We start from the raw sequence: 24,129 nt of genomic DNA, 5'->3' as shown, positions 1-24,129 counted from the left end.
CTAGAATTTATCTCCTGACACTGTACTTCAAAAAGTATGGTCCAAGTACACCAAAAGATATTGTCACCCCTCCAAACGCTCACACCTGGTCGATTGAGTTTGTTGCTCTAACAAAAAATATTGGTTTTCAGTATGCAGTATTGTTTTAAGTAAATGCAGTTATGCATAAATTGGCCTCATCAGGCCATACAATTTTAATGAATAACTCCAGATCTTTCTGTTTGTTAAGCATCGATTCACAAAACTGAAGATCGACCTGTGTCATCTTCAAGTAGCCCATGAGGTAAACAAGAAATGTAACGTTTTTAAATTTATGTTTGTGTAACATTCTTTGGATGGACCTTCGTAGTAACTCCAGCTGATAGGCTAATTGTCTTGTTGATTTTCGTGGACTTTGTGTCACTGCTAAACATATGCAATTCATTTTCCTCTGTTGCGACTGTTATTGGGCTGCCAGATCTTGGTGCATCCATGTTGTTTAAATATATCTCGATGTCTACTTCCACTCATTAATAATTACAGTATCACCACTTTTATAAAAAGTTTTTAATGCAAAAACCTTTCTTCTTTCGTTAACATTGTTATAACTACTTAGCACTGAAAACCAAATCGAAAACTACAGCTGATTTCAATAAACTGACATACAGATCTAGACAGTTAAGTGTGTTTGTCATTGTATTGCCAACTTGACACGACTGAATAATCAACATTTTGTAATACCAACATCATGGATTAAAATTATTGTATGCTACATTTTCTATTGTTAATTTTTTTAAAAATTCTTTTGTTATTTGTAATTATTTTTTACCTAGTGTCAAGTGAATTTTGCGCCACTCTGTAAATAATATTATTTGTGATTATAATTACATGAATGTTCTGTTCATTAAATGTATATAATTATATTCTGCTGAACTAAAAGATTCATCTGTTAGCCTCGTAAAAAAAATGTAAATTATAATGGTAATATATTATAACTATAATGTGAAGTCATCCTGAAGTTAAAAGTATTATTAAAACACTGAATAAACTGATTTATAAAACAAAAAAGAGGCAGATTCAAACATATGAAATCAAGAAATAAAGAAAGAAATCAGATTTTATAATGGTCATCTAAAGATATAAAATATGTCAAGGAACAGATACGGATTACAATAACAAGTGATTTATTATGAACAATATATTTATGATATTCATTGAAATTACACAATTAAAGAAAAAGGTTGAAAAAATAAATGAAGTACAAACTAAAAGAGAATGATCTGAAGTTAAAGCCAAATTAAATAGGAACAAGTTTACAAGTTATAACAAAAGTAGTTTCCATAGAAAGCCAAATGAATAAATTTAAAAGATAAAAATAATAAAGTCAATAGAGTTGATATATTAAAAGGAACGGATGAAGAAAACAGGAACGTATAAGACAAAGGATGCAGTAAAAGGTATCAAGTTAAATACATTCAATGGAAATCGGCTAAGGAAGATGAATTGAAAGGTGCTGAGGTAGAGTAATGACAATAATTAAAGGAAACGGGTGTAAACAAAAGTAAGGAAAAATTTTAGCGAAAACAAAGCTGAAATGAAATAGCAAAAGTGCATACAATAGCGTTTAGGGTGGTAGAGAGTTCTAATAAGTATCACAAACATGGCAAGTAACTATACAGAATTTAAAGTTATAGCCCTAGTAGAGGAAATGAACCAATTTTGAAACAACCAAATTTGAAAAGCATCAAGAGACTTGAACAAGGAGCAATAACTGAGATGTACAATCAGAGTAACTATGTTATGTAGACAAAAGATGTGAGACCTCTAGTGGTTAACGCGTCTTCCCAAATCAGCTGATTTGGAAGTCGAGAGTTACAGCGTTCAAGTCCTAGTAAAGCCAGATATTTTTACATGGATTTGAATACTAGATCGTGGATACTGTTCTTTGGTGGTTGGGTTTCAATTAACCACACGTCTCAGGAATGGTCGAACTGAGAATGTACAAGACTACACTTCATTTACACTCATACATATCATCCTCATTCATCCTCCGAAGAATTATCTAAAACGGTAGTTACCGGACGCTAAACAGGAAAAAGAAAGAAAAAAGGTCTATAAATTCCAAGTATATTGGTTTTTTTCTTGTTTACTCTTCCTTCTATTATTAATCTGAGCGCTAAAATTGCTTCCCTTGCCCTTATACTTTTCCTGAAACCTCATCGTGTTCTCCTAACACTTCTTTATTCTTCTCTCAATTCTTCTGTACAGAATTCTAGTTAAGATTTTTTGATGCGTGACTTTGTAAACTAATTGTTCTTTCTGTATTCTTCACATTTATCTGCTCTTGCTTTCTTTGGTATCATGACTATAACACTCTTTTTGAAATCTGATGCAACTTCCCCTTTTTCGTAAATATTACACAACAGTTTGTATAATCTACCTATTGCTTCCTTACCTGCACTGTGTAGTAATTCTGCAGATATTCCGTTTATTCCAGGAGCCTTTCTACCAATCAAATCTTTTAATGCTCTCTTAACTTCAGATCTCAGTATTGTTTCTCCTGACTTCCTCTTCTTCCTATATAACACCACTTTCTAATTCATTTCCTCTGTATAACTCTTCAATATATTCCACCTACCTATCGACCTTTCCTTTTGTATTATAAATCAGTGTACCATTTTTTTAACACATTATTAGATTTTAATTTATGTACCACAAAATTCTCCTTAACTTTCCTGCATGCTCCTTTTATTTTTCCAGTGATCATTTGTCTTTCCACTTCTGGAACACTTTTCTTTAACCCACTCTTCTTTCGCTAGTTTGCATTCCTGTTTATAGTATTACTTAATTGTCGATAGTTCCTTTTACTTTCTTCATCACTAGCATTCTTATATTTTCCACGGTCATCCATCAGCTGCAATATATCCTCTGAAAACCAAGGTTTTCTACTGGTTCTCTTTATTCCACCTAAGTTCACTTTTGTTACGATTTGCTTTCCATGTACAAGTTTCAAACCTATGTTGTGAATTATTCATAGAAAAATAAAAATAAGGTTTAATTAAAATAGAAACACATAAAATAATGTTTAGGTAAATACGTGAGGGCAAAAAATAAACATGAAAATGTAGTTTTAGGACTTTTTAGTCGATCCTTAAAGTCCTACAACTGCGGGTTGTTTCTGATTCACGGCTTACATACACATCTTAATTTAAAATACTTATGATTTTATTTAAATATAATAGTTTTTCGTTCATTTAATACAATGATTCTAACTAAAGCGCGTGCGCCCTACATATTTAATTCGCGCGAGTGTGGCGATACTAGCGGCAAGATGGTCGGCACTAAGTAAACTGATGTAATTTCACAACTTACATACAAAATATTTTGCTTGTGCATTCAGCAGACTGGTGTAGCCGCAAGGCTTGATGCACCAGGTGCAGAGACAATCGGGCGATCGAGTTCGGACCCAGCCAGACCAAGAGTTACTTTTTTATACTTTAAATATTATACATTTCTCCGTAAGGAGTTGCTATTCACCTGTGCTTGCACGGGTGGACGGTATTGAAGTGCGGGGACTCTCGAGCCCCTGAGCTGAATGACTGAGTCCCCGTTAGAGGCGAAGCACAAAGAACCGAGTCCCGGTTGCTGGGTGATGGGATGCCGGGCCTGGCATTTCCCTCGTCTGGCGACTAGAGGCAAAGACACCTCCTGGTACCGTGTTCATAATTATTTGGGGGTCTTTTTTATTAAATTTCAAACATATGTATTTATATATCTTAAGTAACTGTGATGATTTTTCAATTTGATCGTTATAACCTATCAATCAGTAACAAACGCGTGTAGATTATGTGAATGATGTAAGTAATAAACCTTGAAATATTTCCAGATTATATCTAAAATAATAATCTGTGTTATAGTGATGTACATGAAGACACGTTAAAGTAAAATGGATTAAAAGTGTATTTAAAAAAATGAAATTCCAAAAACCATTGGAATTTGCATTTAGATTAAAAGTAGGAATAATTATGTAAATCTTGTGGTTGTTTAAAAATATGTCTGCTTTTCAAAAGTTTATTGTAAGTTGATCATTAAAAATTATACTTATATTACGATTTAAAATTCGATGGAAAGAATAACAGCAGCTGTTGAAGCAATTCCTGCAGACATGCTCACGAGAGTGTGGAAAGAGGTGAATTATCGGTTTGATGTCAGTAGGTGCTGTAAGTGGTGCTTATATTGATTTAGATTAAGAGGTAAAAAAACTTAGTTTCACTTCCATGTAATAAAATACATTTATTTGTAATTCATAATTAAAAAGTAAATTTAATGTAAAACCATGGAGTTTTTTGAACATTTTTCTTTTTTTATTGAAATTATTTAAAAATTCAAAAAAAATGTTGTTTGTCACAGAAAATGTATTAATTGCATTTTAAATAAATTATAAGAAAAATCAATTGGGTCAGTAAAAAAAAAAAAAAAAAAAAAATCAGTAAAAAGAAACATTAAATGGATCAGTAATTTATTAAAATTACCAGGAAAAGTATATAAAACCACTCCAGTTACCAATATAGTATGTCGTAACATAACTATTATGTATTGTATTGAGATACAGGAAAACAGTTTTGTTTTCTGTTCTAACAGAGGTGAATTTTTTCCATGTAATTAAGTTCAGTTTAATAGAGGTGACTATTGTTTTTAAGACAAAGGTGATAATTTTTAAATTATAAGTATATTCACGATTACATTAATGAAAAAAGGAATCCATAAAATATGAACATTGTGATAAAGAAAAAGTAACCATTGACTACGAATATTATAAAGAAGGCATTTGAAATCTTAATAAAATAAGCGAATAAATGAAAACTGTAATATATATCAGAGATAATGATGATACACACACACACACACACATGTAGGGTGAAGCAAGGAAATATGATGGTTTTTAATTTATCACAAAATTGTTAATTTTTGCTGAAAATAGCTTATTGGCAAATACACATTTGTTATTACATAGCATTAAATGATAGATGTTTGGAAAAATCACGTCTTTCTTTCGTGCCTTTTTGTTTATGCATTGTTGTAAGTGTTTTCGGAAATTAGCTTTCATTCTTCGTACCAGGTCTCTTGTCAATTTGGACGATTTCTTGACCAATACATCTAAATCCTTCAATTCATCTAAATATGTATGGCTTGGTATCATAGATGCGTGAATTGAGGTATCCCCACAAAAAAATTGCACATTAATAAATCTGGATACGAGGCGGTTGAGAAACAGAGGATAAATAACATCCATTGACACTCGGGCAGTGTGGGACGTTGCCCCATCGTCCTGAAACCACTCACACCATAACCATCCCCCTCTCCATAACTCAGACAAAAGAAAGATATTCATCTCAATGTAGCATTAACAACTGCAGTAACACAATTTTGTTCAAAAAAATAATTACCAATCACAAAATTTTTCCCCAATGCCCACCAAACTGTAACTTTTGGGATGTTCAGTGGTTTTTGGTGGATTTCTCAGGGATTCTCAGCAGCCCAATAACGACAATTCTGTTTGTTAACTGCACTATTGAAGTGAAAATGAGTTTTATCAGTCATCAACAAGACAATGTTTTCATTTTTCACATAAAGTGATTACGTAGTGGATGCAAAATTCAGTCGCTGAAGGTAATTTGTTTCTTTTATCTTCTGCACAACCGCTTACTTGTATGGATGATAATGTAGTTCTTCGTATTAAATTTGCCTCACCAAGCAATAGCTGATTTGAAGTTTCTCAACATGTCTCCGAGTAGAGCAGCCTAGACTTCATAAACATGGTTGCTCTAATCTTTTCCACATTTTCAGGAGTATGTACTGTACGTGGGGGGGCACCTGATGGTTTGTTTTTCTTCAGTGAGCATTCTGAACGAACATTATTAAACTAATATAATATTGTGTTACGAGTGGGAACAAAGACACGGTGGATATTAAATCTGTGTCAAAACTCACACTGACTGCGGTCACTGATTCATCATTTTTCACAAACAGTCACATGCAAAAACATAATGCTTTAACTTACACGGCTGCATGATGCTGACTGAAAGTGAAATTCTATGAACAAAAGAACAGAATGTCCCCATCCGCCCTGCTTACCCACTCAAATTGGCCGAATAATATAAGTTTTATAACCATCCTATTTCTCTGCTCCACCTGTATGATATATATATATATATATATATATATATATATTACAACTGTGTCTATTGATTTCTTACTACAAATTTTAATATTTTCATTACATTTTATTTGTTTACAGAATGTAAAACTGCACTATGTTGAAAAAGGCAATCCCACTAAACCATTAATGATTATGTTACACGGATTCCCAGAATTCTGGTATTCATGGCGTCATCAAATAAAACAATTTTCAAAGGACTTTTGGTCAGTTATGTATATTTACGTCTTTATTTAAGATATTCCCTAAACAAATTTAAAAAAATAAGAAATTATTAGCGTTATATAAATAAATAATAAGTGCCATCAACGTCCACCTTGGTATCCTGTACGTTGTAATATTATTTAGATTATGCTTTTTTTTAAGATTAAGCTTACACCAGCTTCTGTGGTGCAAGTGGTAGTGTCTTGGCCTTTCATCTGGAAGTCCCACATTCGAATCCCAAACCCACAGGCTAAGAAAAAAAAATATATATATTTTTATTTTAATAGATTATGGGGATCATACCAATAGAATAATTATGTAATTTCATAGCCAACATAAACAAATCAAGGCAGTACATACAGTATTTATTATTTTCAACTATTTTTATTTTCTCAGGAAAAGTTAAGCATCATTTAATTTTCCCTTTTTTAAACAAAAAGTCAGTGTGAAAAAATGAATAAATAAATAAATTAAGTAAAAATCACCATAAATTTTAAGCTGTATGCAAATGACAATTGGTAGTATTTTTTATGCTTGAAAGTTAAGTTAATTATTTATTTATTCATTCTCTTATATATAATTTCCCACACAAAAGATACAAATTTATTTTTATACACTGGAAAACTAGAAAATACTAAAAAGAGATTTACAATAATTTTTTAACTTAAAATTTAAACTATATGACCATTTTGATAGTTTAACGATCATAATCATTGGATATTTAAGAAATAATGTATAAAAAAGTAAATAAAAGAAATAATAATATTTACACAGTGATATTTAAAAAAATATATTTCTACGATCGTTTATAAAATAAAAATAAAGAAAATTCAGAAGTCAATTCCATAACTTTCCTGTCCTCATCGGTAGGATGTACAATTCAGTTTTGGAAAAACTGTGTGGCATAGCCAGCAAGTTTAATCACAAAATTAATTTACTAAATTAATTAGTTTAATCACAATTTTATGTTTTTAATTTTTTTGAATATTTGGAGGTTCATGCAACAGCAGGCTTTTTTAAAGATTAAAATTGCTTTATAAATAAATTAAAATTGAATTTAAAAAAAAAAATTCAATTTTTTTAAATTTGGGAACTTCCCATAAGGGGAGGGATATTAAGTTATTTTAATGACTTTATTGTTTGTTTAACAAATATATTTTGAGCATTAAAATTTGAAATTGCAAAAAAACAAATTTTCATTTTGAGGGCTCACATTCAGATCATGGAAACTGGTATTCTGTGGTGATTGGGTTTCAATTAACCACATATCTCAGGTACAGTTGACTTTTTTTTTAATCACCATAAATAATACTTCAGAGGATGATATGTATGAATGTGCAATCTTGTACAGTCTCAGTTTGACCGTTCCTGAGATGTATGTTAATTGAAACCCAACCACCAAAGAACACAGGTATCCACGATCTAGTATTCAAATCTGTATAAAAGTAATTGCCTTTACTAGGATTTGAATGGTGGAACTCTCCACTTCGAAATCAGCTATTTTGCGAAAAACACTATGCCACCTCCGTGGTTTGGGTAAGACCGTTCCTGAGATGTATGTTAATTGAAACCCAACCACCAAAGAACACAGGTATCCACGATCTAGTATTCAAATCTGTATAAAAGTAATTGCCTTTACTAGGATTTGAATGGTGGAACTCTCCACTTCGAAATCAGCTATTTTGCGAAAAACACTATGCCACCTCCGTGGTTTGGGTACAGTCAACCTGAGACTGCACAAAACTACACTTCATTCAAATTACATCATCCCTACTCATCCTCTGAAGTAATACCTTATGGTGGTTCCAGAGGCCAGAAAAATAAAGGTACTACAGTAAACAAAGTGAAAATGTTCCTTGCAAGGCTAAATAATGCCTACATTACAATTCAGTATTAAACAGTACATTCAGCTAGGTGAGAAAGAAATCATTTCACCCTCATTTATCTAACAAATACCTGTTATTTTTTTTAGAATGGCTATTCAGATTTTTGCAGTAAACTCAGTCTGGTGTTAAGTCACCACAACTGTAAGGTTATAGCATTTGTATTAGAAACATAAATAAAAAGGTACTGAATTGTTAGGGACAATGGATTAAAGTTATATAACAGGTTTTGATTTCAGAATAAAATACTTAAGTATTAAAATAATCAACTGTTTCATACAATATAAATACAAGTATTGCATAATGTAACATATTCCCATATATCTGGTGTCATTAATAAGCCTTGGGAGCTTATGAAGTAAATAATCTGTTAATGAAAAAAGTATATATTTCTTTGATTAATGTAATTAACAATTAAAAACATATACACATTAAAAGAATTTAAGTCACTGTACAATAATTTTAAATGTGTCACATAATAAGTGTTCACATTTGTCATCCAACTGTGCACTATATCAACTGGTGTATAATAGATGATTATAACTTAATGAAAATTATCATTAAGCACATAACTTTCCTGAGACGAAATTGTAGAATGTATTAATAAATAAGTGAATATTAGGTCTATTTACATTCCTTGAAAAAAGATTTTACAAGAATTATTAATATCGGCACCAATATATATATATATATTTATATTATATCGGCACCAATATATATATATATATATATATATATATATATTTTTTTTTTTTTTTCATATGGAGTAGTGCCCAAGAATTATCTGAACAATTTGGATATCTTATTAAAAAAAAATGATAGTGCTATCAGTGAACGGTTGGGCTCTCTTTAACAGGTAACTCATAAGGTTTCCCTCTGCAAATACTACATAGCACTTGATTGCATATGTAACTGCATATGTCATCAGTCGCCATGAATTCACAGTGTGTAGAATAATTATTGAACCAAAATCCAACATAAAAGTTTGATGCAATTTTAGAACTCTGTATAACTTAAAGCCTCCCTCTAGAACAAGTATTCGTGTATGGCGTGATAAATTTAAAGAAACTGGCAGTGTTCAACATAAATGCAGGCAAGCCTAGTACATCAGATGAAAAAACAGAGACCATTCATCAGTCTTTTGTTCACAGACCTGAAACGTCAATTCTAAGTGCAGCGTAGGAGTTAAATCTTCCGTGAACTACCGTTCATGATGTTTTGAAGAAACGATTAAAATCACGTCTTTATAAATTACAAATATTGCAGCACATTATACCACTAGTTCATACTGCTATAAAAGAATTTGCTGTGGAAATGATTGAAAGATTTGAAAGTGGTAATTGTTAACTCTTAAATAAATTATTTTTTGTTTTCATTTTAAAAAATACACATATAAAGCATATTATATTATTAAAATACCAAAAATTAGGGAAAAATATTTTTAAAATGGCATTTTTTATAAAAAAAAAAAAAAATACTCTACGTACGTAGTAGAAATGCAACAATATGTATTAGAGGTCCTACATTTAATTCCTTATTAGAAGGCTATGCTATCACGCATGTTCCCTACTTACACTAAATGCTAGCATAACACAGGAAGAAATAAGCTTACCTTCATTATTTTCTTGTAGATTATTTATTGGTTAATTAATTTTTGTTGTTTTTAACAACACAGATCTCATATAGATCACTTTTTACTGTCTCAGAGCACTTATATTACTACAATTAAACTGCACTTTCAGATATATACAATGTAAAAAACATTAATGATAATCAAAAAGGTATGAAAATTTGACAGACCTACTCTAAATAATAAAGAAAAAAAAACTTAAGAACACAATAAAAGTTAATTACGGAATTCCCTAAAACAGTTATATTTCTTATTATAACAAGTACAATACCAAATTTTTCACTCATTGTCTGGGAAAACACTTTACCTTCTCTTTGTTGCAACAATTTCTTTTGCACCACATAGCCCAGTGACCAATACTATCTGTTCTAACATCCTTTGGTGGAATGTATTGTTTAGGCCCTTTGTGCTTCTTTGCCTGAATGTTTTGTTCAACATTACTTGGTCTTCTTCTTTATATTTCCATTACTTTCAATTAAACACAATGTTTAAGCCAGTTCATCATGGAATTCTTTCATATTTAACATATTTTAATCATTAACACCATTTACTTGACTTACTTCTCAGTACAATTGCAAAGAATCAATAACAGTCCAGAAGATGTTGAAAAATTCGCAAATAACATTTTCTACATTTTACTTGTACATTATATCACCTCACATCACTATCCGCATCGTCAAAACCACTCATACTATTATTGTACTCTTAACAGTTGAAGGACATGGAATATTAATAATTTTTCTTAGTTTTATGTCATACCTTTTAATTTCTGAAGGTGATTCACTACCAACATATGTGGACAAGAAAGTGGCAATTCTATTACCCTTCAATAATATTGCAGCTAAATCAACACTTTCATGTGTCATAACTTGCTCCTCATGTGAACTACGAGGTAATTAAGTTTCATGAACTCTTTTTTATCCGGTAATTTACAATTTGGTAGTATATTTTGGAGTACAGTGCCCAGACGGTACATTCCTCGTTTTGCTAAAATAGTTTCTAAAGGAATGGAAATATCAGTTATCCAAGTATAAAATATGGTTGGCACTCTTAGGGAAAATACAACACAATCTTACCACTGTGTTACCAATATCTTCTTCCCCTGGTAGTCTTGTACCACTTCACTTTCCTGAATAATATTTAAATCTATATGCGGACCCTACAGTGTTAAAGAGCACAAATAATTTAAATTCCCACTTGTGTTGTTTCTTAGAATTGTAGTGCTTCAATATGAATTTATAATGCTGTATTTTGGTACAACATATTTGCTCATCAAGAGACAACCTTTGATCAAATGTTATTTTACCAACTGCTGTGTTCAAATGTTCTACAAAAGACCTAATTTTTTGTGAGCAGTAATGAACAGGGTTACTTGATGGGAGATGCATCTCATTATTATTAAAATAAAGAACTGCCTAATATTTTCAAAACCTGTTCAGTCACAGTCTGCTTTAAATTATAAAATCTAAATTTACTGTACCAGTAGGATCTTATGCTGGTAATGATAAACTGACATGAATATCAGTATTCTAATAAATTTTTTAATCTCCAAGGTAATATTTACTGGATTTTCTTGTACAGAAAACAGATTAGTTTTTTGTTCAATCTGCTCTAAAAAAAACTGTCACTTATAAAAAAGGTGAAAAATCTGTATGGTATATCCAGTTCCAAGATTTCAGTGCTGTATGGTAATAGTAGAAATGGAAACTGGGATTCATTGTAATTTAGGTGCTTTTTCTTCCATACTTTTAATTGTTTTTGTTAGAAACAGTATTTGAAACTGATTTTCTTGTTTATGGCATAAAACTATATATTGTTTGTGATTCCTCAACCGTATATGTACTTCAGTTTGAAATTTTCACTGGTAAAAAAAAAAACAAAAATTCCATAAGTTTTCTTTTCCAAAAACTTTTTTCTGATTATCTTGACAAAGGACATACAATATTCACGGATCGGTTTTACAGTTACCAGCTGCTTTTGGTTTTTTTATGGCAGTGACAGACTGATGCTGGATGTCCTATTGGAAAGAGTTGCCAAAAATAAATTTATTAAAAAAAAAAAAAAAAAGCTGAAAAGAAACGAGTCTACACTTAATTATAATAAAAATAAAATGGATGGATAAAAATGACCAGATTATTTCATACTATCCATTCTGATGTAAGCAAATAAATGGCTGAAAAAATTATTTTTCCATTTATTTATCAACAAAATTGCCAGTGCCTTTATTTTATCATGGGAATCACGACCATCACCCGTGGGGCATAAATGTCATTTAGAAAAATTTATTATATCAATTGGAATGTCTTTAGGATAAAAGGCAGAAGTTCTTGCACAGTAAACCACACCAACAGCAGTAAAAACAAAGACTTACAGGTCATCACTTTCCTTAGAAAATACCCCAAACTGAAAAGAAAGTGCAGTCCTCAAAAGGTCTGTAAAGTCTGCTCTGAAAAAACAAAGGCAGCCTCAGGGAAAGCTAGAAAAAAGGAAACTACTTGGTGGTGTTCTGAGTGTGCAGTAGCTTTTTGTATACCTGACTGTTTCAAAATTGACCACACTGGAGCTAAGTATGTTTAAAACAGTACCACAATTTTTTATTTTCTTCATATGTATGTAACTTTTAGAACATCATAATTTTAAATAGGTAGAATAGGTATTTAATACAATATATTAAAATATATTAACTGTTAAACAATACATCATGTACAGTAATTAAATAAGAAAATTCAAATGCATAAAAACAATGGAACACATAAGGGAATCTTAAATATAAAATAAATGCAATCTTGCAAAAAAAAAAATTGTTTGGTTTTAGATATTAGCCTAAAAAAATTTAACAATTTAGATTAACTGCATTATCACCTATAACACCATATCCGAAAAACAAAACCTTTATCACAATATTTATGATGATAAAGGTTTAACGCCAATAATGTATGCTGTACTATATGGTGAAAAAAGTATTAAAACCTAAATTATATCTACATTAATTGAAAATGGTGCCTATGTAGATGCTATAGATAAAGATGGTCGAACAGCTTTATGCCATGCATTTATTCAAGGACACTTTTATAATGAAATTCTGGTTTTACTATTAGATAGTGGAGCGAGTGTTCGTAAATATCTGACAAATCTTCGTGAAAGTAAAACACCTTTAATTTCTGTTTGTAATAATTTTTTAGATGTTAAAATTTTAATTGAACTTTTATATGGTGTAGAAGATATTAATGAGAATGATGATGCATTTCATACATCATTTTTATCTCTATTATATTCTCGTCATGTTGAACTTGCCATTTTGCTTATCTTTGATCATTCAGATTTAGTAAAGAAAAATAATAAACTAATTTTCCAACTAATTTTCGATACTTTTTCAAGTCGTCAATCGATTTATGCTGAAAAAATATTTTATTGTATTGTCTTAGATATAAACTATTTTGATTTCTATAGATCATTAGTTATGGATATAAATGAAAAAATATCAGTTAAAATGATAACTGTTTTAGGAAAACGTTTTTGTGCAAAATTGGTTGATTGTGAATCGAATAAACGCATTAATTATATATGGTAATGGTGATGTTACTGCAAGAAATAATAATGGAGAAACATGCCACCAAGTATTATTAGCTACTGGTGGCTTTCCTCATGATGCAGCTAAATCATTTATAAAACATTTACTTTTAGTTCTTCCTGAAGAGTTGGATAGATACACTGAAGTAAAATTACAATATACTAATTTTATTAATTTTTGTAATGCTGAATTAATAAAGATGCAATCTATAAATGTAGAAGATAATGTATCGTTTTTTAAATTTTGTTGTAAATTATCTAAATATGAGATGAATCTAATATCAGAATCTGATAATTTTTGTGTTTATAACGATGAGAAAATTAAACAACTATTTTCAATTTATTATGATATAATTATTATGAAAATAAATAACTGCAAGGTAACCTAATCTTGTAATTAACATTAACACATGCAAATCACATTATTCAATTGCGTACTACTTTTCTTAATATAAAATATTATTATTAAAAGAACTTACCCGGTTTACATGTTGAATTCTTTTCTGAATGGTCGTTTAGATTCATTTAAAATATTCCTAAATATACTGAGTAAGTAAACAAAATTTGATACAGCTTTAATAACGACGCTACAGATCGTAAAGTAATAAATATTATTTGGTGTATTTGACAACTTTAATCGTTAATAACAGTAATATTAATTTAACAAATTATCAGAAAGAAAAGATTAGATAATATATATATATATATGTTTGGTTTATTTTATCTACATTGCTTTATATAATGGAACAGGTAATAATATTATAAACAAATATAATTTCTCATCAACGTATCACATTTTGACACACGCAGTTCTTTTTTGTTGACGAATTATGGGGAGAACAGAAATTTTGCTATCTTGTCCCATTCACGTGCACACTCCTCACACAATCATCACCACGTACAAAGTTATCACAGGAAGTAAATTTTGTTCAGAGCCATCTTTTTATTTTACTAATGTTAGTTTTTTATTTATTATTACTTCCTTATATTAATAATACAGATTACTGCATTCATTAGTTTTAATTTTCGAGTTAATAGTTTTTAATTCCTTGTACGAAGTAAAGAAAGTAGATTATGATCGCGAAAAATTTCGGTTTTCAGATTTCAATGGAAACATCCGTTTTGACCATCCCTGAATCCATTTTTACTAGTTTTGGCGTGACGTCTGTACGTATTTATCTCGCATAACTCAAAAACGACTAGCCTTAGATTGTTGAAATTTTGGATTTAGGACTGTTGTAACGTCTAGTTGTACACCTCCCCTTTTGATTGCAATCGACTGAACAAAAAGTGCCCAAAATCCAAAAAATTTGGAGTAATAAGCCTTCACTGAGGGCTTTTCAACTACATATCATAAGTATACATATATATATTTCACTTATTTTATATTATGGACACGATAACTGCCGTAATTTTGCGCCAATCACTTTCAAGTTGATACATAAAATATAACTACCCAAAATCTCGATCGAGTTTGTTAATGGAAAAAATCGGACTATGGGACTGGAAATGGGATGGCTTTTTTTTAGAAAACAAAACTCGCTATAACTTTCTTATTAAGTAAAATATTGAACTTCTGTTCAAGTTCCTACTATTCTTTGGATAAGGGCCTAACATATATGTAAGTAAAGTTTTTTGATATCACCAACTATTGGCCCAGGGGTTGGAAAAAATGGGGTTTTGAAGACAAAAAAAATCATACCTCTCTTAATAGGCACAATATCGAATCGGTTTAAAGTGATCGTTAATCCTCTAAACATTACCTAAAACTTTTGTCCGAAACAATTTTTGATATGACCAACCCTTACGGCAAGGGACGACCAAAATATTGCCGGAATTGTAAGATGGGCTAAAATTGTCGTACGCTAAACATGTAAAACTTTTTTTCACGTGCAATTATTTTTGTATCGAGTAAATATGAAGTTTTTCTTAACTTTAATTTGGTGGAAATCTTTTTTATCCCCTACTTAGCACCGGTGAAATCTACCTTCGCCTTCCGGCGTGCCGAAAGGTTTTTTTTATATTATAACACTTTTAAACTACTTTCAATATAATTTATTATAAACCTATTTTTTAACCGTAATCAATAATTAAAAAAAAAAAAAAAAATGCTTTAATTTTGCTCTAAACTTTTATTTTCTTTTAGAATTAATTATTTTAAATGAATTTTTTTTTTTGTGGTTTTCCGAGAAAAATAAATTACGATTATAAAAAAAGTAATCAAGTATACTAACTGTAACCGGCCTCAGTGACGCGAGTGGTAGCGTCTCGGCCTTTCATCCGGAGATCCCGGGTTCGAATCCCGGTCAGGCATGGCATTTTCACACACGCTACAAATCATTCATCCTATCCTCTGAAAGTAATACCTAACGGTGATCCCGGAGGTTAAAAAAAAAGAAGTAATAATAACTGTTTCTTTCCAAACCGTTAACTGTCATCCTTATTTCATAATTAAAGAGAAAAAATAACTGGATATTAATGTTGTCAATTGATATTAATAAATTATTTAAGATAAAATAGATTATGAATATTAGTTTTTATAGTGCGTGATGAAGATAAAAGTTCCTTGCCGCCCTGCCAGCGTTTTGTTGTTGTACATAGTTATGTAACCGTTCCTCACTCCAATCACGTACGTTCAAGGTTAGCAGAGTCTTATCGCTTTTATATATCCCTTTACCCAGTGGCAGGAAATAAAGTTAAAAATATAAAATAAAACTTGCAACTTTAAGCTTTGTATTCACTTTCACAGTCTGATAGTTTTTTTGAATTTCTTGTCGGGTTAAGAATTATTTTTATGTGCAAATTAAGAATGAAATATTAAAAAAAAAAAAAAAAACTACAACAAACATTTATATAAAATGATTATTACATGTAATTAAATATTAAGTAAAAATCTCGTTATAACCCCCTTGTGTACGGTTGGCTGTTGTCCATTTATAATTTTAAGTGAAAATTTATTCTCTTTAATATTTTAAAAAATAAAAAAAGGGAAGAAAGAGAAAACGGGAAAGGAAAAGGGAGGGAGATAAAAGGAAAGAGAAACTGGGAAAAGGAAAAGGGGACGTGATAAAATTAAAATTGGGAAGCGGGAAGGGAAAAGTTAAAGAGAGAAAGGGTAAAAAGGAAAGGTTAAATTTTGTATTTTTCCGTAATGATCATTTTGTTAATGCTTCTAACTTACAATTGTGTTCTTATATATATATATATATATATATATACTGAAATCTAGCATAGTGAAGCATAGTCTGCTAGTTAAAATTAATAAATTATTTAAAACAGATAAGAATATTTGTTTTAATAATGCGTGATGAAGAGATAAAAAAAAGTTGTTTGCTGCGGTGTCTAGCCGGCTTTCGTTGTTTTGTAAACATTCCTCACTCCACCAACTACGAACGTTCAAGGTTAACACAGAGTCTAGTGCTTTTATAAATCTCTTACGCAATAGCAGGATTGAGTGTTATCTTATAAAACAATTAAATAAATTCAAAAATTTTTTGATTAAATTGTTTTATTCATTTAGAGCCAAGTATTGATTAAAAACGACGAAATGTATTTGTAAATATCTAAATAAAATAAAATTAGGCTTTACATGTATAATAAAGTGAATTAATAAATAGATCTACGGGTGTATGTACGCGCTTACACACATACTATATATATTTTTTTAATTCCTGATTTGATATTTAAAAAATATAGTAACACTTAATAACAAAATTGTATGTGCGCGCGCGTGCGGGTCCGTATTTATATCTACTATGTCTTGAGCTTGATTACGTATATAAAATAAATATTATATGTAATTAAATAATAAGTAAAGATCTCCTTATAACCCCTTTGTATATGGTTGGCTGTTGTAGTAATATGTCCACTTATATTTTAAGGGAAAAATAATTCTCTTTAATATTTTATCTAATTATAAGTTCGGCAAGATTGATAGTAAATTTTAAAAACAATTAAATATTAGAGGACGTGTAACCGATGGTCTAATGTAAAAAAACATTGACGGAAATTTTGTGTCTTTCGATGACTATCGATGTCGGTTGATTCCGTATGGGGTGGGGGGAAGATGGAGAAGAGCATCATGAGTATAAACTAACGAAATTCACCGAGATGTTTTGTCTTGTAGTTAGTTATTGGCGGGAATTATCGGTAGATAGGCGACTGAATAGGTAGTGCAATTACTGCCTTCACATAACAGTGTTTAGTCTAACGTAATCCACATGTAACGTTATCCAAATTTCATCTTTTTATTGAGATATTCCTTATTACTGATTTAAGGTGAGTTTTATTTATTTTGTTAATATTATTACAATTTTTTAAACAATAATTGGCAGGTGTTTTATTCTGTGTATGTATTACTCAAATTATGTATTAGATTAAAAATGTTAGATTCCAGTTAACGCCGATTGATTTTTACAAAATAAATTAATAAATTTAATAATAATTAATAAATAAAGAGAAACAAGTTATATTGTTGTATTTTAGGTTATTTGGCCATTAACGGTGTATATATTTAACTGAACTGATATAAGCAAAGGGTATTTCGTGAGTGATATATTAGATATATTAAGTTTTAAGTCTGGAAATGAAAATGAATCGTGTTAGAGAGAAAATAATTCGAATCTGTATCGTTATAAAGAATATACTGATTTACTGGAGCCTCCTGGGTTCGACACCCAAAATAGCTTACCGTTTCTTCACCGATCTCAGTTAATGTTAAATATTCATAAATGAATGTATAGGGAATAACATAAAAATTTGAAAAAAATAATTTTTGATAGGAAAGAAAGCTACAAATAATCATTTTAATAAATTTGTAAAAATATTTTTAGAAATCTATCGGCGTATTTTTTATTTAACATATATATTTAACAATAATTAATCGTAAGAAAGGAAAAAAACATCGGTAGTGAGTTTGTAGAAGGCGACCGATATTTATAATTTATGTGAGGTTCTGAGTTCGACACCGAGTAATTATAATATATCTTAATAATTATGCGTACATAATATTTAAAGCAGAAATTACTCGTAAACAGTACGACATATATACAACAAACAGTTCATGACCAAATTTTTATATTTAACATTTCCCGTGTTTAATTTATATTTTTTAAGCTAAATAAAAAAAAATCACAAAATTGTTGAAAATGTATAGTCGATCGTTCTTTTAGAGGAAAACTATTTTTAAGAAATATATAACGACCCTCCTTAGATAGATCGGTTGATAAATTAAGCGACTGATATACCGAAAATTCTATACGCGTAATTTTTTATTACTACAAACGCCGTTACAACTTTTCTTCTCGTCGGGAAAAATATTGGGATCAGAGGTTAAATTTTACGTAAATTTTTAATTTACAGTTTCCGTTTTTTTGTTTTAATTCCAACGAGAAATTTTTTAAAGCTTTTTCACGAACGGAAAGGCATTAATAAATTTAAAAAGCTTCGAAAACCGTAATTTAATTATATCGAACGTCTATATAAGAAATATGGACATTAACTTTGTTACACTCGGCAGGAATACGCACACATGTAAACAAGTTTACATCGCGTGATACTGTACTGTCCAACGGTAGCCAATCAGAGCGAAGTAAGCCACCTGCGTTTCTTCAACCCCCTTCCCCTCTCACCTACATCGCATAGTCAGACTGAGAGATGCGTCATCCCCAAAAAATTAAACGAAAATAATTACCTCTAATATTTATTTCTCTTAGCTCGTCTGTCAGCATATTTTATAAATTATAGTTTTATTTTATCATTGGCCTTCGAACTACTGTTTTTTTATTAAAGCATTTATTACCATAAAGAATTTACTTATTACATTTATTTTATTTATTTTTTTTATTAAACATTTCGCTTTTATCATAATCTGAATTTTTTAAAATCTAGAACAAATTATGTATTACAGTAAATAAAACTGTACTTTCAAAAGTAAATTGAACTACCATACCGGTATGAAGCTTTTTTGTTATTTAATAAAATCTAATGTTCCAGCTTGATAAAACTATATGTGTATATGTTTTTATCAGTAATGCAAGAGTTCGCACGCATGCACACGCGCGCGCGAAAAATGCAGAAATCTGTTAATACATAATTACAATTTTTAATTTTTATTAAAATTCGTTTACTTCTTAACAAATGTTACCATTCGTAAATGTAAATGCGGGGAAACATCAGAATTTTTAATTTACTAAATCACACGAATCATTTACCGTACAGAACAAAAATTCACATATTACTATTTAAATTCATATTTTAATTTAAGCACGCTTTTTAAAAAATCTGCCTAAAAGGATTAATATTTGAATAGATGTATAAATAAATATACACTTATACAGACTTTTGAGAAAAATACACTTAAAATCGAACCTAATCGGCTCGAAGTGCAGTTATTTTAGCGTCGCGTTTAACACTGCTATTACTAATCGTCTATTTTTGTCGGTTGTAAACTATTCCTGCTACAGTGCGATATAGTTTCGTTCTTTACGTTTATGTTTATCCTAAAATACAGTATTCCATCGAGGAAAGGGCTGCTATCATACAAACATATGTCCGAAAACGCTTCTTTGTAGAGTTGCGGTTAGCGGAAATTTCGCTCGGATTTCAGTTCCCAGGTGAAATGAGGTCATTCTGAAATGTTTAAGGGGGTCATAAAAGAAGTAAACTTGATGGGTTTTTATGATTTTCACTTGAAAAATCGAATAAACAGGTCCCAAAATTGTATCCCCCGTAGGTTTTATGATAACCAGCGTAAAACAGAAAAATTCAGTGATGAAAATCATGTTTTTTTAGGTTTGAAGTACAATAACTTTGTTAAATGACTAATGAATGCGTAAATTTTATTAAGAAAACGTGTAGGGAACTTAATTTTGAGAAAAGTGATGAAAAGAAGTCTACGAAAATAAAAAAAAATATCTACTTTTATTATTAAAAACAAAACTGAACAAAATTTAACAGAAAACAGCGAATGAATTTATGAAAATTTTAAACAATTTTTTGGTGCGATAAATTTAGATCGCAAACAACAAACTGATTTGTAGAATTTAATAATCTTTGTGAGAATAGCACACTTCGCAGCACTCGTGTTTCATTTGAACGCCAACCGGTACAAGATGAGGAAAAAAATCTTCAAGTAGTACAGTTTAAAACGAGCACGCGAAGAATTTCTACGCTACTCAATATTCTACAAAATACAGTATAGAGGATATTACACGCTCAAGGACTGAATCCTTGTCATGTCCAGTGTAATATGCTTAAGCATATTACGCTGCGACTTTTTCCAAGCTTAGAAAACCCTTAAATATTCAGTCTAAGAGTAATCTTTTTAGGTAGATTTCATAAGAAAGGTACATATTGTAGAGTACCATGATTCGATTTCCGGAAAATTTTGACATATCTTCGCGTTTCACATTCCCAAGTCCTAGTAAAGCCAGATATTTTTACACGGATTTGAATACTAGATCGTGGATACCGGTGTTCTTTGGTGGTTGGGTTTCAATTAACCACACATCTCAAGAATGGTACAAGAATGTACAAGACTACACTTCATTTACACTCATTACATATCATCCTCTGAAGAATTATCTTAACGGTAGTTACCGGAGGCTAAACAGGAAAAGGCTAAACATGGTGATTTTGGAGACCCCAAAATCACAATCAGCACCAAGTTTTATATATATATATATTATTTATATATATATATATGTATCACTTTCTTGTGTACACGATAACTGCTGTAATTTTGCGTCAATCACTTTCAAATTGTTCCCTAAATAAAAATCGGCCCAGAATCTCGGTCAAGTTCGTTAACGGCCAAAATCGGATCACTTGGGTGTTGATGTGGTGTCTTCTTCGAAAAAACAAATATGTAATAAAAAATATTATTACATTCTCTATTTAAAAATTAAATTATCTATTTCAAAAGTAAATCAATAAAACATTTCATTTAATAGAACGTAATAATATTAAAAATGCTTAAGTTATAAAAACAAAATTTATTTTTTAAAAAATACGAATAATACATGTGTAATGACACGTTTGTAATAAATTATAATATGAAAAGAAGTTTAAATTTAATATTATATTATAATAGGACTAGGTTTGGGCAGCTTACACTTTAATAACGCATCATTTAATATTTAAATGACTTGAAAATAATGAGGTGATATTTAATAATTAAAGGTCCGATGTTTAATATAAACGAAGTGATGGATTTAAATGGACTTTTATTTAAAATCAGTAAAAGATCTTTAATAATTAAAAATAAATTATTGTTTTTATTTTTACGTAAAATATATATTTTTTCAAACCGAATGAATATCTAGTTTTAAGGGGTTGTAAATGGGTAAAACACCCCAAATTACAAAATAGTTTATTTCATTATATTTTTGAACAATCTAATGTTTTAAGTAGATTTCATAAGAAAGCTATCTATTGTAATGGATATATGATTCGACTTCCGGAAAATTTCGAAATATCTGCGCATTTCACATTTCTCAAGTTTATAAATATATATATATTTTTTGGTAAAAAAATATATCCTTTGAAAAAATGACGATTTTTCCTTCTTTCTCCCCCTGTCGGCCATTTTGTTATTTTTATATAAAAATTAGTATCTCAAGTTCGGATAGACGAATCACATTAATATTTGATAAGCGTCTTGGTTATAAAGTTTTAAAATTATAAAAAAATCAGGAATGAAATACCTTTGCAAATTAAAAAATGGCAGCCATACTTATTATTTTTCAATCCTTTTTATCTCCGTAAATATTAGCTTATCAAAATGTATGTTACTCGATAAAATATTAAGCTTCTTATTTTAAAGAAAGTGACATTTTATTTTTTTAAATCGGTTAATAAATAGCCGAATTATGGCAGAAAATTGATGTAATTTTGTATCTGTAATCTTGTTCTCCACTTTACGTTAAATTCGATTAAATATTAATTTTTTATTTGTTTATTGTTAATTCTAGTATTGTAAATTAGTATCAAATTAACTAATAATTTTCTCACAATAACATTTAATTCTTATTATTAGGGACAAGGGAAGCAAAAAAAGTTAGGGTTCAAATACAGAGATAGAAGAATAATTGCTAACATTTACAGGAACTAAACAGCAACAGTAATAATTGAAAAACATAAGAAAGAAGCCGTAATAAAAAAGGGAGTCCGACAAGGAATGTTCCCTATCTCTATCTTTACATAGAACTAGCAGTTAATGATGTTAAAGAACAATTTAGATTCGGAGTAACAGTACAAGGTGAAAAGATAAAGATGCTACGATTTGCTGATGATATAGTAATTCTAGCCGAGAGTAAAAACGATTTAGAAGAAACAATGAATGGCACGGATGAAGTCCTACCCAAGAACTATCGCATGAAAATAAACGAAGGTAATGAAACGTAGTAGAAATAACAAAGATGGACCACTGAATGTGAAAATAGGAGGAGAAAAGATTACGGAGGAAGAAGAATTTTGTTATTTGGGAAGTAGAATTACTAAAGATGGACGAAGCAGGAGTTATATAATATGCCGAATAGCACAAGCGAAACGAGCCTTCAGTCAGAAATATAATTTGTTTACATCAAAAATTAATTTAAATGTCAGGAAAAAATTTTTGAAAGTATATGTTTGGAGCGTCGCTTTATACGGAAGTGAAACTTGGACGATCGGAGTACCTGAGAAGAAAAGATTAGAAGCTTTTGAAATGCGGTGCTATAGGAGAATGTTAAAAATCAGACGGGTGGATAAAGTGACAAATGAAGAGGTATTGCGACAAATAGATGAAGAAAGAAGCATTTGGAAAAATATAGTTAAAAGAAGAGACAGACTTATAAGGCCACATACTAAGGTATCCTGGAATAGTCGCTTTAATATTGGAAGGACAGGTGGAAGGAAAAAATTGTATAGGCAGGCCACGTTTGGAATATGTAAAACAAATTGTTAGGGATGTAGGATGTAGGGGGTATACCGAAATGAAACGACTAGCACTAGATAGGGAATCTTGGAGAGCTGCATCAAACCAGTCAAATGACTGAAGACAAAAAAAAACATATTTAAAGGCTTTTTACAAAAAATTATTTAAACTTTCAAAATTAATGTCTCCACCAATAGTACATTATGGGGCCTGGTGCATATAATTTTTTTTAAGCATGTTATAAAATTATCAAAAAATAAATGAAGTGAAATAAAAAAGTAATAAATTGTATTATTTTTTTTTACTGTTTTACTTATTCGAGATATGATTAGGCATAAATGTGTCGCAGGGTTGAACATTGATCGGGCCCGTGCGAAGTTAGGTACGATAATTAATTGTACTCACTGCAACTTAAGTGAAAAATAATACTGTTATCTTTTTTACCTCATACCGAGCGTGGGAACGCACGCGCAGGTTAAGAGTATTTCAGACCTTTTTTGTTGAAGCGAAATGTTTAAGCCTCGACATTTGTTATGTTACTCTATCTCTTGGAAGCAGGTCGTATTAAATATAAATTGATTCAGGCAACTTTTATTGCCACTTAGTATTTTTGTTTTATTTTACCTATATGTAACGGCTTGATTTATTTTTTGTTAATCGATGCGTTCCCGTAAACTGCGAGGGAACATTTTTGGAAAAAAGAAAATCAGTAAAGAAAGAATGCAACTCT

General features: G+C 30.1%; 1 long non-coding RNA gene across 2 annotated transcripts in view; it reads right to left on the bottom strand.

Moving 5' to 3' along the window:
• The window catches only part of LOC142330470 (uncharacterized), a 37,026-nt gene extending 22,942 nt beyond the window's left edge, over nucleotides 1-14,084 (bottom strand). Inside the window, exon 1 of one of the 2 annotated variants that reach the window (XR_012757776.1) lies at nucleotides 13,963-14,084. This is a non-coding gene — a long non-coding RNA (uncharacterized LOC142330470). Of the gene's footprint in view, nucleotides 1-9,895; nucleotides 9,959-13,962 lie in introns of those variants that run through there. The other variant, XR_012757775.1, reaches the window with a different exon arrangement.
• Nucleotides 14,085-24,129: the final 10,045 nt, after the last annotated feature.

Source organism: Lycorma delicatula, chromosome 9 (genome assembly GCF_047948215.1).
Source record: "Lycorma delicatula isolate Av1 chromosome 9, ASM4794821v1, whole genome shotgun sequence".
In the NCBI taxonomy this organism is placed as follows: domain Eukaryota; kingdom Metazoa; phylum Arthropoda; class Insecta; order Hemiptera; family Fulgoridae; genus Lycorma; species Lycorma delicatula.
The sequence above is the reverse complement of the archived record's forward strand: the minus strand, read 5'-3'. Positions and strand labels throughout refer to the sequence as shown.